At 38.6% G+C, this 12,305-nt stretch overlaps 1 long non-coding RNA gene across 12 annotated transcripts in view; it reads left to right on the top strand.

Annotated features, from left to right (window-relative positions):
* Nucleotides 1-8,275: 8,275 nt before the first annotated feature.
* Nucleotides 8,276-12,305, top strand: part of LOC104910973 (uncharacterized) — an 81,828-nt gene continuing 77,798 nt past the window's right edge. For 2 of the 12 annotated variants that reach the window (XR_014883389.1, XR_014883391.1), the window contains exons 1-3: nt 8,290-8,503; nt 8,757-8,798; nt 10,941-11,056. This is a non-coding gene — a long non-coding RNA (uncharacterized LOC104910973). Of the gene's footprint in view, nt 8,504-8,756; nt 8,803-10,940; nt 11,057-12,305 lie in introns of all 12 variants that reach the window. The other 10 variants (XR_014883388.1, XR_014883396.1, XR_014883394.1 and 7 more) reach the window with 10 other exon arrangements.

The raw sequence follows: 12,305 nt of genomic DNA, 5'->3' as shown, positions 1-12,305 counted from the left end.
AAAAGCTGAACTTAAGGGAACTTGCAGCTAGTATTCATAGTAGAGAATTTTTTGGTTAAAAAGATTGACATTTTAATAAACTGATCTTAATTAACAGTACTTTGAAATTCTGAGTTGTATGCTCCCTATCGCAAAACACTAGAACCAGTGGCTTTTTAAATAATTTGCTGCTTGTGGGTGATCTCTTTTTGAAACAAACCCAGACCCTCCAGTCACAATTTATTTTTTATTTCAAAAATGATTTTTACTAGCAAATTTTGCTTTGGTTCAAGAGAATTATAAATCATTATTACACAGCCAGACACTTCAAACATTTTGTAAGAGCTTTGTGCCCAATGAAGCATCAAAGGCAATGCTGAAATTCATGATTACAGCATGGGTGCACGTCCATTCATTAATACATTAAAGTTCAAGACTCTAATGTTATTAATAGGATTTCTAGATTGTCGTGCATTTCTCCCTTAGAAAAGATTGTTGTTCCTGCCAGACAAAGCAAGAGGATGGTTCTTTATTAATGCCAATTTACAAAAACTTTTTTTGTAGGTGTTTCAGGGCTACTGAACTGAGATTTCTTACAAGCTTTTTCCACTATTAGTTATTCACTAAAGATGCATCTGTCTTTGGTTTCTCTTCTGTCTCCCGCACACTGTGTTGTCTTTCCTTCTTTTGTATGTAGATTACAGGCTATTATCATAGATACCCTTATTGATCCCTTTATTTCTGAGATTAAATTATGCTAGAGAATAATAAATCTTTTGGTTATTGCTATAATAAACTCTGAAGGATGGGGAGACATGCGTAACCTGGAACACTGCATTTTTGCACGTACTTCAAATGTAAGATAGCTCCTGAAGGCTCTGCTGTGTTCCAGTCTCTGTTGTATCAAACTCCACATAATTCCATAGTAAGAGAAGGCCCCTGCCCCTTAGCATTTACTGCTTATGTAAATGAGACGAAGAACAGGATAAATGAACTGCTGCTGGGGAGCTACGATTCAGATGAAGTGATTTTGTTCAAATTGTGCATCATGTCTGTGCTAGACTGGAAAATGACCTTCTCTTGAGATTGCCATCTAGTTGCTGCTTTCTTCTTAAGATAAATGTTCCCAAGTGTGAAAAGAAATAGCTGGCGTATGACCAGATAACACTATTATTCCGTTTTGAGAAATTCCTGGCTAGTTTATTGGTGGAGTTTTTGGTAGTATGATGGAGTTGAGTCGATCGCGGTACTAAATGTGTTAGTTTTATTCTAGCGCAAAACCATTGTGAGAGCCTTTCCCTTAGACCTGAGCATGGTTTTGAAGGTCAGGAGGTGGTATCTTTTCGGAAAACTTAGTGTTTTCTGTTCTCCTTTTGCTTAAGAGGTGCAGATATTATTACAAAAATAAGTTTTCCCTATTAGTGTTCTGCTGTGCCTAAATGGAAAGAGTTTCTTAATTATCCTCAGTTAATTACTATTTTTCATCTTCTTGGTCTAGACTAACACCCAAAAATGTTCCACTTCTTTCTGTTACTTTCCTTGTCCTCCTGTTGTGCTACTGCTTCTGTCCCTCTACAAATAGAATACTACCCAAAAGTTATGACCTCAGAGTCACTGCAGCTCTACCTTGTGTAAGGAGCAAACATTGTACACATAATTTACTTTTTTATCAAACTGCTTAACAGCTCAATGCAAGAAGGAAAGATAAAGGCTGGTGCAGAAAGTCACCTGAATTTAAGCATTAGGTAGGTTTGTCATGATCTTATCTGCCCTCCTTGCTGTGGAGGTGTTATTGTTATCTAATGCTGGCATTGCTGAATTTGGGCAAGCCCTTAGCAAGAGAGCATCCATTATCCAGGGATAATGGCAGTGACTGGGAAGAGTCATGATCTGAAGCTAGTGTATCAGAACAAGTGTTTGACATAATCAACAACTTTGTTGTTGTTTTGGCAGATACTAGATTTTGGTGTTTTGATGAAGTTTTGGCAGACTTTGGCAAGCGAGTTTCAGCAAAGAGAGAGCTCAGGAGGTTATATTTAATCAGGGGACAGTTCTCTCTTTAAGCATATTTTTTCACATGCATAAGGTAGATAGATCTGGCTGTTAAGGTAAGGAGAGAGACGGCTTGAAATGTTTGCTGTGTTCCTGATACCCTTTTCCTCTGTTGTGGAGGCAGGAGAAGGCACCATTCAGGCCTCCTTGCTTCATTTCTCAGACAATTCCCTGCAAATTGAGAAAAAAGCCTCTTCAGAACCGTTGCCTGGTAATTCCTGAACACGTGCTTTATGCTATCTGAAACATAAAATGAGTTCTAATACTCTTCCTTTGAGTCCTACAGGAGGCTTGAAATTTACTTGAAGGGGAAGAGGCTTTGATCCACAAATTTTCATAAGTATTCATAAAGAGACAGAATTAGAAGCTCCCCTTTATTCTGTTTTTCATTTATGATGGTTTTAAAATACATTTGAAGCCGTGGAATTGATTGAACTTCCAGTGAAGTTTCTTTCCAGTGATGGACTAGACTAAAATGTAGGGTATCACAGGAAACAAAAAACATTCCCCAGAATCTATACCTCTCCACACTCAGCTGGAAGGGCAGACCTACTGGGGGGTGTTGAAATTTACTGACTCCATAGTTGCTTTCTTAAACTGACTATATATGCACTGGAGCTTTCGTGTAAGCATTTCATTGGCCTTGAAATAGCCCCTTCCATCTAATCTGCATGTGGACTACGGACTAACTCTTCAACAGGTTTCCACCCAGTATGAAATTAATACTTTTGTAAAGAGGTGAAATATGGGTTCTCAATTGTTGATTGTGTTTTATTATTATTTAACATTAGCTTTTCATTCATGAAAAGAAGATGAAAAGCCAGGGCTTTCACTTGCAATTTCAAATTCTCCTTAAGAGATAGAATAACAAAGCCTGAACCCATGGAACAGACGTTCTTAATTTTATGAGATTTGTCAAAAATACTTGTGTTTTTATTTCCCTATTCAGTTTTACAAAACTAGTCAAAGGTTTTGAAAGAGAATCATGAAATACATCATGTATTTTTAGCCAGCTCTAATTCTAATCTATATAATTTAAATAGGAATAGTTATTAGAAATTATTATAGAAATTATATTTATTAGAAGATATGGAGTAGCTATTATTAGAAATAATTGAAATCTTGGACTAGGCAGTTTTAAGTATAGCACCTAGATTCAAGGAGATTTTGAATCTCAAGTGGACAAATACAGAGAGAGAAGGAAGGAAGAAATGTCAAAATGACAAAGGAAATCTGACCACGTCAGCTTAGAATGTGAATGTTATCTAGCTGTGCTGACTTGGTTTCTTAAAATAGAATGAATGGGTATTGTATCTCTAAATTTCTTCCTCAGATATTCAGTGTTTACTGCACTGGACATCTGGGTTTTTTTTTCATCCTTTGGATATTATTCCTGGGATTAGTATTGGTTGTATAAAACTGATGCAAGAAAATGTGCTGTACTTAGAAATGCTGCTATCTTCTATTTGTGATTCTTAGTGCTTTCCCAGAAATTCCAATATCTCCCCTAGTAGATATTTAGCTTCTTAATGCATCAGTTCTTTTCTATTACGCGGGAGAAATATACTCTAAATCTCAACAGGTTTGTTATGGAGATTAATATGATTGAAAATAAATGCCAAGATACTGAGGACCATGCTGGTACTTCAAATAGGGCTTCACCAAGGAATTATTTCTATTTTCCAGTATCTCTCTGTCTGTGCAGGTAACTGGAGGGAAAATAAGGTATTATTAAATGTGACATAGAGCAAATCTGTAGCACAGTCAGTGACCTATCTGACTGAAGTCTGGTTTCTTTATCCTTTCAGGGTCTCTCACCTGTCTTTCCATTTGCAGAAGCACAGCAGATTTGCTTGTTTCCTTGTTTGTTTTAGTTTGTTTTGTTTTCATTTGAGCCAATAAAATATTCATATATACACAAAAAAAATGTTTATTAGAGGCAAACAGAACAGTAACTGTGCTTAAAAATAATTTACACAAAACCACAGTGAACAAATCTTACTCCCAGGTGTTTCCTTGATGCCAGCCATAAAAGCTGGAGAAGTATTCATTATAAACTATCAGTTCTGTCAAGATCAAGAATAGATTCCTGGAGTGAGCAGTATAAAAGGCAAAATAAAAGGATTTTTTCCTCTGTTACAGATAGTTTTACATATACATATGTATATGCTGTGCATGTATGCTTGTGCATATGCATGTGTAGGTTTATATGCAGTCTATAAATCAGTAGTGCTATCATCTTCTGTTGAAAATATTCACAAAAGCGAGCTCTTTGAAATGTGAATATCAAAAGGATTCTTCTCTGCATTGTGAGATTCCTAGAATACAGCAACTTTAGGGATAATTTGACCAACCCACCCAAGTTAGTGCCTCTTTTAACTTGCAGCTTCTTATTCCCTCTTGAATATACTAAGCCTTTGGTTACTATTCAGGCTTGCTTTCTCATATAAGTGATGGAGGAATATTTGAGGGCAGCGTGTGCATGTTGTGGAGGAGCTGGAAAATAGTTTTGCCCCTTCCTCCCCAGAAATTCGGTGTTTCATCACTGAGGTGTGCTTTGAAACAGCTGCTGGAGTTGGGGGCCACAAAATAATAAGTACTTAGTGTGAGAAAATTTCATTTTATAGCCTTCAGCTCTGCTCAGACAGTCCTGAGTCTTCATCCATTCCAATACATAACAAAGCAAAAATTACATGAGACAAGGAAATGGTTCCTTTTTGCCTAACACACAGGCTTTGTGTTCACGGTTAGCAGGCAGAGTGACTGTCTGGAGTCAATTCTTCCACAGCTACTTCACACTAGCTATCTTGTATTTATCACCTTTGTATATGTTGTATCATAAAGGTACAGAATGGTTGGGAGATAAAGGAGAAGATTCTGAGTAGATGGGATAGTCAGTTAGGAAAGGATGGGATAAAGGGTTCTGCTTTGGAGATGTCATTTAGGGTATTTAGTGCTAAGGAGCTTGGAACTGTGGTAAAGAGAGGCAATCCAGGGATGAAGTGAATAGATTCTCAAGGCATGAGGTGGGTAAGTTCACTTCATTAAAGAATAATTCAGGAGTTCAGCTCTTTTACTTACTAAGAAACTCAGACTACCCCTAATTTTTGATTTGCTGCATTTGTGTTTTGAAGAAACTTAACTTCTCTGTGCTGTTTCCCTATCTATCTATCTATCTATCTATCTATCTATCTATCTATCTATCTATAGATATCATTATAGTATTGTCACAAAGTTAACTAGATCAATCTATGCCCTTGACAGGGGGGCAGTACGCCCCTGCCGCCCCCCCCCTCCCCCTCCCCCAGTCCCCGAAAATGGGAAGAAAAAGGGATTGCGAGATGAGAGTTCAAGAGACTAATAAATCAAATAAAATAGGAGAGAGTGAGTTCCTGAGACCAAGTCAAACCTGAAAAGCTTGGTACAGCTAAGGAAAGCACCCACTGCAAGGCAGTAAGAGACTGCCCCACCTGGAAGGGCCACATCCCATGACTTCCGTGATGAATAGGGACAGGTACCCAGAATTGGAGCATTAACACTTTAACTCCCAGTGCACTACATGATGTTATGATGTGGAATACTGAAAACCAAAAAATACAAAGCCATGACGTTCCACCCCTTATTCTACATCACCACACCATGCTTTTATATATATATATATATATATATATAAACAATGATTAAAATGCATTACACACGTGTGTCTATATACATATACACATAGAATTACTGAATGCACTTCCCCAGCATCAAATTCCCTTGTATACATTGAATATCCCTGTTTTTCTGCGTCACCCACCACATAGTCCCTGGTCCCTGGGCAAAAACAGTACCATGGAGAGGTTTGCCCTTTCCAAAAGCTGGAAGGATCCAAACTGCTTTTCCCAACATGCTCTTTACATGTACTATGGGGACTTTATCTCCCTCTATGGTATTTTTGGGAGCTGGATTGGGTAGGACCATCACAACTGATAGATCATCTGGTATTGACCGACCAGGTGGCTTTTGCCAAATACTTCTCCCAGTGCTTAAATGTTTTGCCACCCATTGCTTTCAGCATAGTTTTTAACAACCCATTGTATTGTTCAATTTTACCAGAGGCTGGTGCATGGTAGGGAATATGGTAAATCCACTCAATGCCATGATCTTTGACCCAAGTATTTACAAGAGAATTTTTAAAATGAGTCCCATTATCTGACTCAATTCTTTCTGGAGTGCCATGTCGCCATAGGACTTGTTTCTCAAGACCTAATATGGTATTTTAGGCGGTAGCATGGGGTACTGCATACGTTTCGAGCCACCCAGTGGTTGCCTCCACCATAGTAAGCACATAACATTTACCACTGCGAGATCGTGGCAAGGTGATATAATCAACCTGCCACGTCTCCCCATATTTATACTTTTGCCATTGCCCTTCCCCCCAGAGAGGTTTCATCCTCTTGGCTTGTTTAGTTATGACACGTGTTTCACAGTCATGAATAACCTGTGCAATAGCATCCATAGTTAAGTCCACCCCTTGGTCTCTAGCCCATTTGTATGTTGCATCTCTCCCTTGATGGCTCGAGGTCTCATGGGCCCACTGAGCTGGAAATAATTCATCCTTTTTCTGCCAGTCCAGGTCTGTTTGAGCCACTTCAATTTTGGCAGCTCGGTCTACCTGATAGTTATTTTGCTGTTCTTCAGTAGCCCAACTCTTGGGCACGTGGGCATCTACATGGCGCACCTTTATAACCATATCCTTTATTTGGGCAGCAATGTCTTTCCATAGTTCAGCAGCCCAAATAGGTTTACCCCTCTGCTGCCAGTTATTTTGCTCCTACTGCTGTAACCACCCCCATAAGGCATTTGCCATGAGTCAGTGTAAACATAAAGTATTGGCCACCTCTCCCATTCAGCAACATCTAAGGCCAGTTGGACAGTCTTTACCTCTGCAAATTGGCTTGATTCTTCTTTCCCTTCAGTGGCCTCTGCAATTTGTCATGTGGGGCTCCACTCAGCAGCTTTCCATGTGCAGTGCTTTCCCACAATACAACACGATCCATCTGGGTAAATTTCTTTTCATTTTCTGGTAGCTCATTGTATGGTGGAGCCTCTTTAGCTCATGATACCTCTTCTCCTAGTGATGGTCCAAACTTTTTACCTTCAGGCCATGATCGCCTCTAAGATTCCTGGATGGCTGAGGTTCCCCACCCACGCTTGTTATGTAATCAGCACAATCCACTTACTCCAAGTGGCATTGGTTACATGATGGGGAACCTACTGCCTGCATTCTCCACCAAAAACTGTCGCGAAGTTAACTAGATCAATCTATGCCCGTGATAGAGGGACAGTAGGTCCCTCACCCCCCCCCCCCCACCGCCCCGCTCCAGGCCCCACAAAATGGGAAAGAAAAAGGGATAGGGAGATGGGAGCTAGGCTCAAGGAAGGAAAAAAAAAAAAACAGCAGCAACGATCTATGGAGGAAAACTTATTTTACTAACTATGATATTGGGATGCAAGATAACACAATATAATACAATCTAATTGAAATTGAAACTAATAAATCAAATAGGAGAGAGAGTTCTTGAGACCGAGCTTTTTTTAGTGGGTTAGGGTATTGCTATCAGTTATGCTGTTAAGTCAGTGGAGTGGGCTCCAGTGTTGCCTGTTGTATTTTGATTTTGTTTGTAAAGTGGTTTAAGTGTGAAGATCTTACGAAAATGGTGTTCTTTTTCATGGAATCCACACTGCTTCCATATCCTCTTACAGCTTCTTTTTGAGGTATGTGGAAAGTGTAGACCCGTAATGGGCTTGCTGTAGTGTCAAGACCAAGTTTAGCTGACGCCCTGGGGTTGCTGTAAGCTGCTCTGTTACTTGTGTCGGTGCTTCTGTGTGCATGACCATGCTGTAACCTGGACTGGCAAACAGCCCTCAGTAAGAAAGAAAGCGAGTGTTCCACGTACCCTCTAGTTCAGCCTCTTTGAACCAGATCTATTCAGTGAACCCGTTTAATAAGTGGTTGTAGTGCTATCACTGCTAAGGTTGTGGCCTGGAACTAAGGGTAAGGGAAGAGGGCTCTAGTGGTTTGTTTTGTTGTTGTCAGCTCTCAACTGAATGTGATACAGAATTATCTTAGTGCCACATAGTGGAATTGTGTTTAGTGATCTCCCTATAAGTGTATTTTAGGGCCAGACTAGCTCCAGATGCTTTTGTTAACGAGAATAGTGCTTAGAAGCAGGAAGCTTGATTTCTCTGTGCCTTGCTCAGATGTTTTCACATGTGCCACAAAGTGGTTGCACAGCAGTGCCATTCTTATCTGAGCTAAAAAAAGAACAGACTTCCCAGTAAGTGCCACAGAACATCATGTCCCTAAAACCTTCATGAGATTAAAAAGACAGCAACAATTCTGGTTTTAAAAGAGGAAAATATTTATGAGAATCTAGCTTCTTGACCGTACATTGCTCAGTTTATTTACCCTACAGTACACTGCATGGTAAGTTTCACTTTTTGCTTGCTTTCTAGACTCTTTACTACTCAGTGTAGTATTTTACAGGCATTTGTTCACATACAAAATTCAGCAGTTTCTGTCAAGTAATTGTTTTTTTTCAGCATAAGAAGTTGTTCCTGACTGCTTGTGTGCATGCTTCTAACTTACTGTAATTTGAAACTAAGAAGTACTAGCTTAGAAAATTACAATTCAAGCTAGCTACTGGCATAAAGTAATCTACTTTCCTTTGCAATTGCAGTGAATCAGAAGTATGATATGACTGATCAATGCAGTCCAACTAGTAAGTGAGTATTTGTTGAGTTTCAGTAGTTCTGCAATCATTTGTCCAAATGCAAATTTGCTGCTTTTTGGCACTCTTTCTTTCCGTTGTGTTTCCTCTTTGCAGGTCTTGGGAATAATCACTCCCTGAAGCAGGGCTCAGTTAAGAAATATTTTAAGAAAGGATTTTCTAGACTTGATTTCAGGCGATTGCACTATACATGGACGTTTCAGAGCTGGCTGGCAGGATAGTATTGTAACAACACAATTCAAACAGATGATTATTACAGTTAAAGTGTTATGATAGTTACATTTTCACAGATGCTAAGTCATCAAGGAACATGCAGAATTGAAGTGAATGGTTGCTCTGGCAGTAGAAACTAGTGATCATAAATCATCTAACAGTCTAAGTATAGGCAAAGCTGAGGATCTAAAAAGCATTCCAAGTGTGTGTAGGAGTCTTTGTTTTCCCTTTCTACTCTCCTGTCACCTTCTTCATTATTGGCTGCTGAGGAGGTAGAATTCTTCCTCTGGGTTTGTTGTGACAACATCTTGGAGGATTTACAAAATGATTTTTGGTGTGAATCTTGTCACCTTGCTTGACAATTTTCATGCTTCTTTATAATCTTCAGTAGGGTAACATAAACTGTATTTGAGTGGTTCTCACTTTGGAGAACATGTGCCTCAAGGGTTATGTAAAGGCAGGGGGATGAAATAAAGTTTAAATGAAAGGTGCAGCAGCCTGACCGTAGTGGCGACTGTGGGTTGCACTACTGTCTTAAATTCTTTGTATAAGTGTGTCATGTGAGCTGCTGAACACTGGCAAATGCATCATTCATGGTGGCATGTGATAAACAGTTTTTCTGAAAATTGAAATAATTCCGTCTAATTTGACTAAAGAGCATTGAGTGAAGGATTGATTAGTGGAAAATTCTGGGACAACACTAGGTTTTTTTTAGTCATCGTGCTATGAGGAATGATGGCAATGCAATACACTTGAGTTGTTCATGTTTAAATCCACAGCCTGACTTTCCCTTCTCCACAGTTCTCTTAGTGAGAGGCTTTTTTTTGTGATTTCCCCTTATGCCCAAGCCATCACACAAATGCTCTTCTTCTGTGGAGACAAATTACTGTGGATACCTAATGTCACCTGCTCACTCTGTGCTGTTCTAGGCAGAAAGTGAAGGAGGGTTTTCTTCCATAACAATATATGTCTGAGGTGAAATTTGCATCTCCCTAATTCAGGTAGGGGAGCAAGGGAGGGCATGTGAGAGATTATGACTGTAGATAGCAGTTAAGTTTGTGAAGGGTTACTGCTAGTTGTGCAAGGGCTCTGTGAATACAGATTATGACTCTTCTTGTTGAGTAAAAGGAAATTGTGGATGTAGCATGAGAAGACAAATCAGAAATTAATCTGATTCTGTGTCGTGGATTGTATTTTCTTTGGAAACTGGAAATTTCAAATCTGACAACTTTCAAATCTCATTTGCAGAGGAAATGATAATGTAGTATTGAGAGATGGAGGAAATGAAAATTCTAGGAGGACACAAAATAGTTTGCTAAAAACTTTATGATAGTTTAAAAGTTATGAAAACCTACATCCTAGAAGTTTCACAAGCACAGAATGCATTTTTATTATCTGCTTTAGAATTGGCTGACTTGCACAATAATGCTTAACAAGAATAAAGTAATGAAAGTTATTCTGTAAATTCTGACTGAACTCAGAACTTTTAACAGTAAAATAGATGGTGAGATTTTCATCTGCTCACTACAATGCATATAAAGTCAGCACCTGCCTATGAAGTTCTATTTGCGGGTATATATTTTAAGGAATTTGTACAACTTCCTAAAATGTTATTTGTTTTGAACTGAGGAATGCTGTATTTGGAAGAGGTGTGCATGTAGCCTTTTTCCTGCAGCTGGTAGACAATTGATATCTTTTATTCTAAGAGGTATAAATTACAGGCCACCTCTGAAGGCTGAAGCTCCTACAACGATCATATAAACAAAATAAATATGAGCTCAATTAAGTTGTTAATAATACTTCTGCACCTCCCTCAAACTCTTGCTCTCATCTGGCATATTAAAAAGGTCATTGCAGCCATTGTTTTTATGTCTATTTAAAGTCTCTGTTGCCTTTCCCTGTTCATTTATGTTTTTTCAGTCTATCTGAAGTCACGTAGCTGTAATTTTCTTAACATTCAAGCACAGTGCTCAAGAAACATCACATGAAGTGGAAACCTTTGGTTGCTACCTGTGGAAAGAATAACTGTACAGAAGGTAAGATGCATGATCTGATTTTGGATGATCCTATGTCCGTAAACAATCATTATGGGTCCTTTCCAACTTGGGATGATTCTATGTACATCTTGGAGCAGAAGAATTTTTTTACTTGGAATATTTTTTATCTTTCTTTCCCATTTAAGTTCTGCTTTTAAGTATAAATTGAATACGCTATATTAAGATGACAATAAAAGGGGCACTTTTAGGATAGGAACTGCATGAGCTGTGTAATCATCTATTTTGTAAATTTCTAGCCCCATATCCTTTAAGAGTAGAGAAACAAGTGACAAATCCAGCATCTCTGGAAGAACAGTGCATTCTGAGCTGTAGGATTGCTTTCACAAACCCTGGCAAAACCCATCTTTGGGAGAAAGCTTGAAGATAGCTCAGTGATCCTCTTTCCCTCATGATAATACTGTGCTAGATGTTATGGTTGTCTAATTGGAAAGATGATGTGCCAGAGCGAAGAGGAGGAAAATAATGAAATATGGTAGTTTACTCCTCTGCACCAGAAGAAACTTCCTTGCCATCTAAGAATCTCACTGCCTTGCAGTGCTTCTGCCTTCCATGTGTGTATGAGTTTTTCAGAGGAAAGCTAAAGCAGTGTGGAGATGCTATGTTTTTGTCACTCCCCCCACTTTCCCAGCCTGGTAGTTTCTTGATAGATTCCAAGATTTAAGACCATGAAAATGAAATCTACCTTTAAGTATTGTGAAGAGTAGGATGTAGGGTTATTCTAATCGAATAGAAAGATGGAAATATTTTTTGTGTATGCAAATATGTGGGACTACTTGTCTGCACTATACCATTTTTTTTTTTTTACTTTTTTTTTTTTTTTTTTCTCCAGAGGGAGCACACTTCTGGATCCCCTTCTTTTTGCTTTTGCTTTCAAACAAGTGCTTTCATGAGCAAGTATAGGGACCTAGCCGACACTATTTTTAATATAGGCAAACACAATGCTTTTGTTGTTATTTAGAAGAGAGCTGGAGATACACAATGACTGGGTAAGAATGGAATAACTCCTGGGAAACAAAATGCATAGCTAAAAATAAATAAATTGTGAAAAGTTCTGCAAAATATTCTTTTAAGTTTATGGCAGAGAATGAATCTGTATCCTAAAAAAGAATAAAGTCAGCAATTGTATGCACTTTTCATGACTGTCATCTAAAACCTGGCAAACAGATTATTTGTTGGCTTAGTAGATTAGACATGAGAGCTTCTGTAAATTAAAAACAAAAGCAGCTTT

This window comes from Meleagris gallopavo, chromosome 5 (assembly GCF_905368555.1).
Source record: "Meleagris gallopavo chromosome 5, MGAL_WU_HG_1.1, whole genome shotgun sequence".
Taxonomy (NCBI): Eukaryota; Metazoa; Chordata; class Aves; order Galliformes; family Phasianidae; genus Meleagris; species Meleagris gallopavo.
This window is presented reverse-complemented; position numbering and strand designations above follow the sequence as displayed.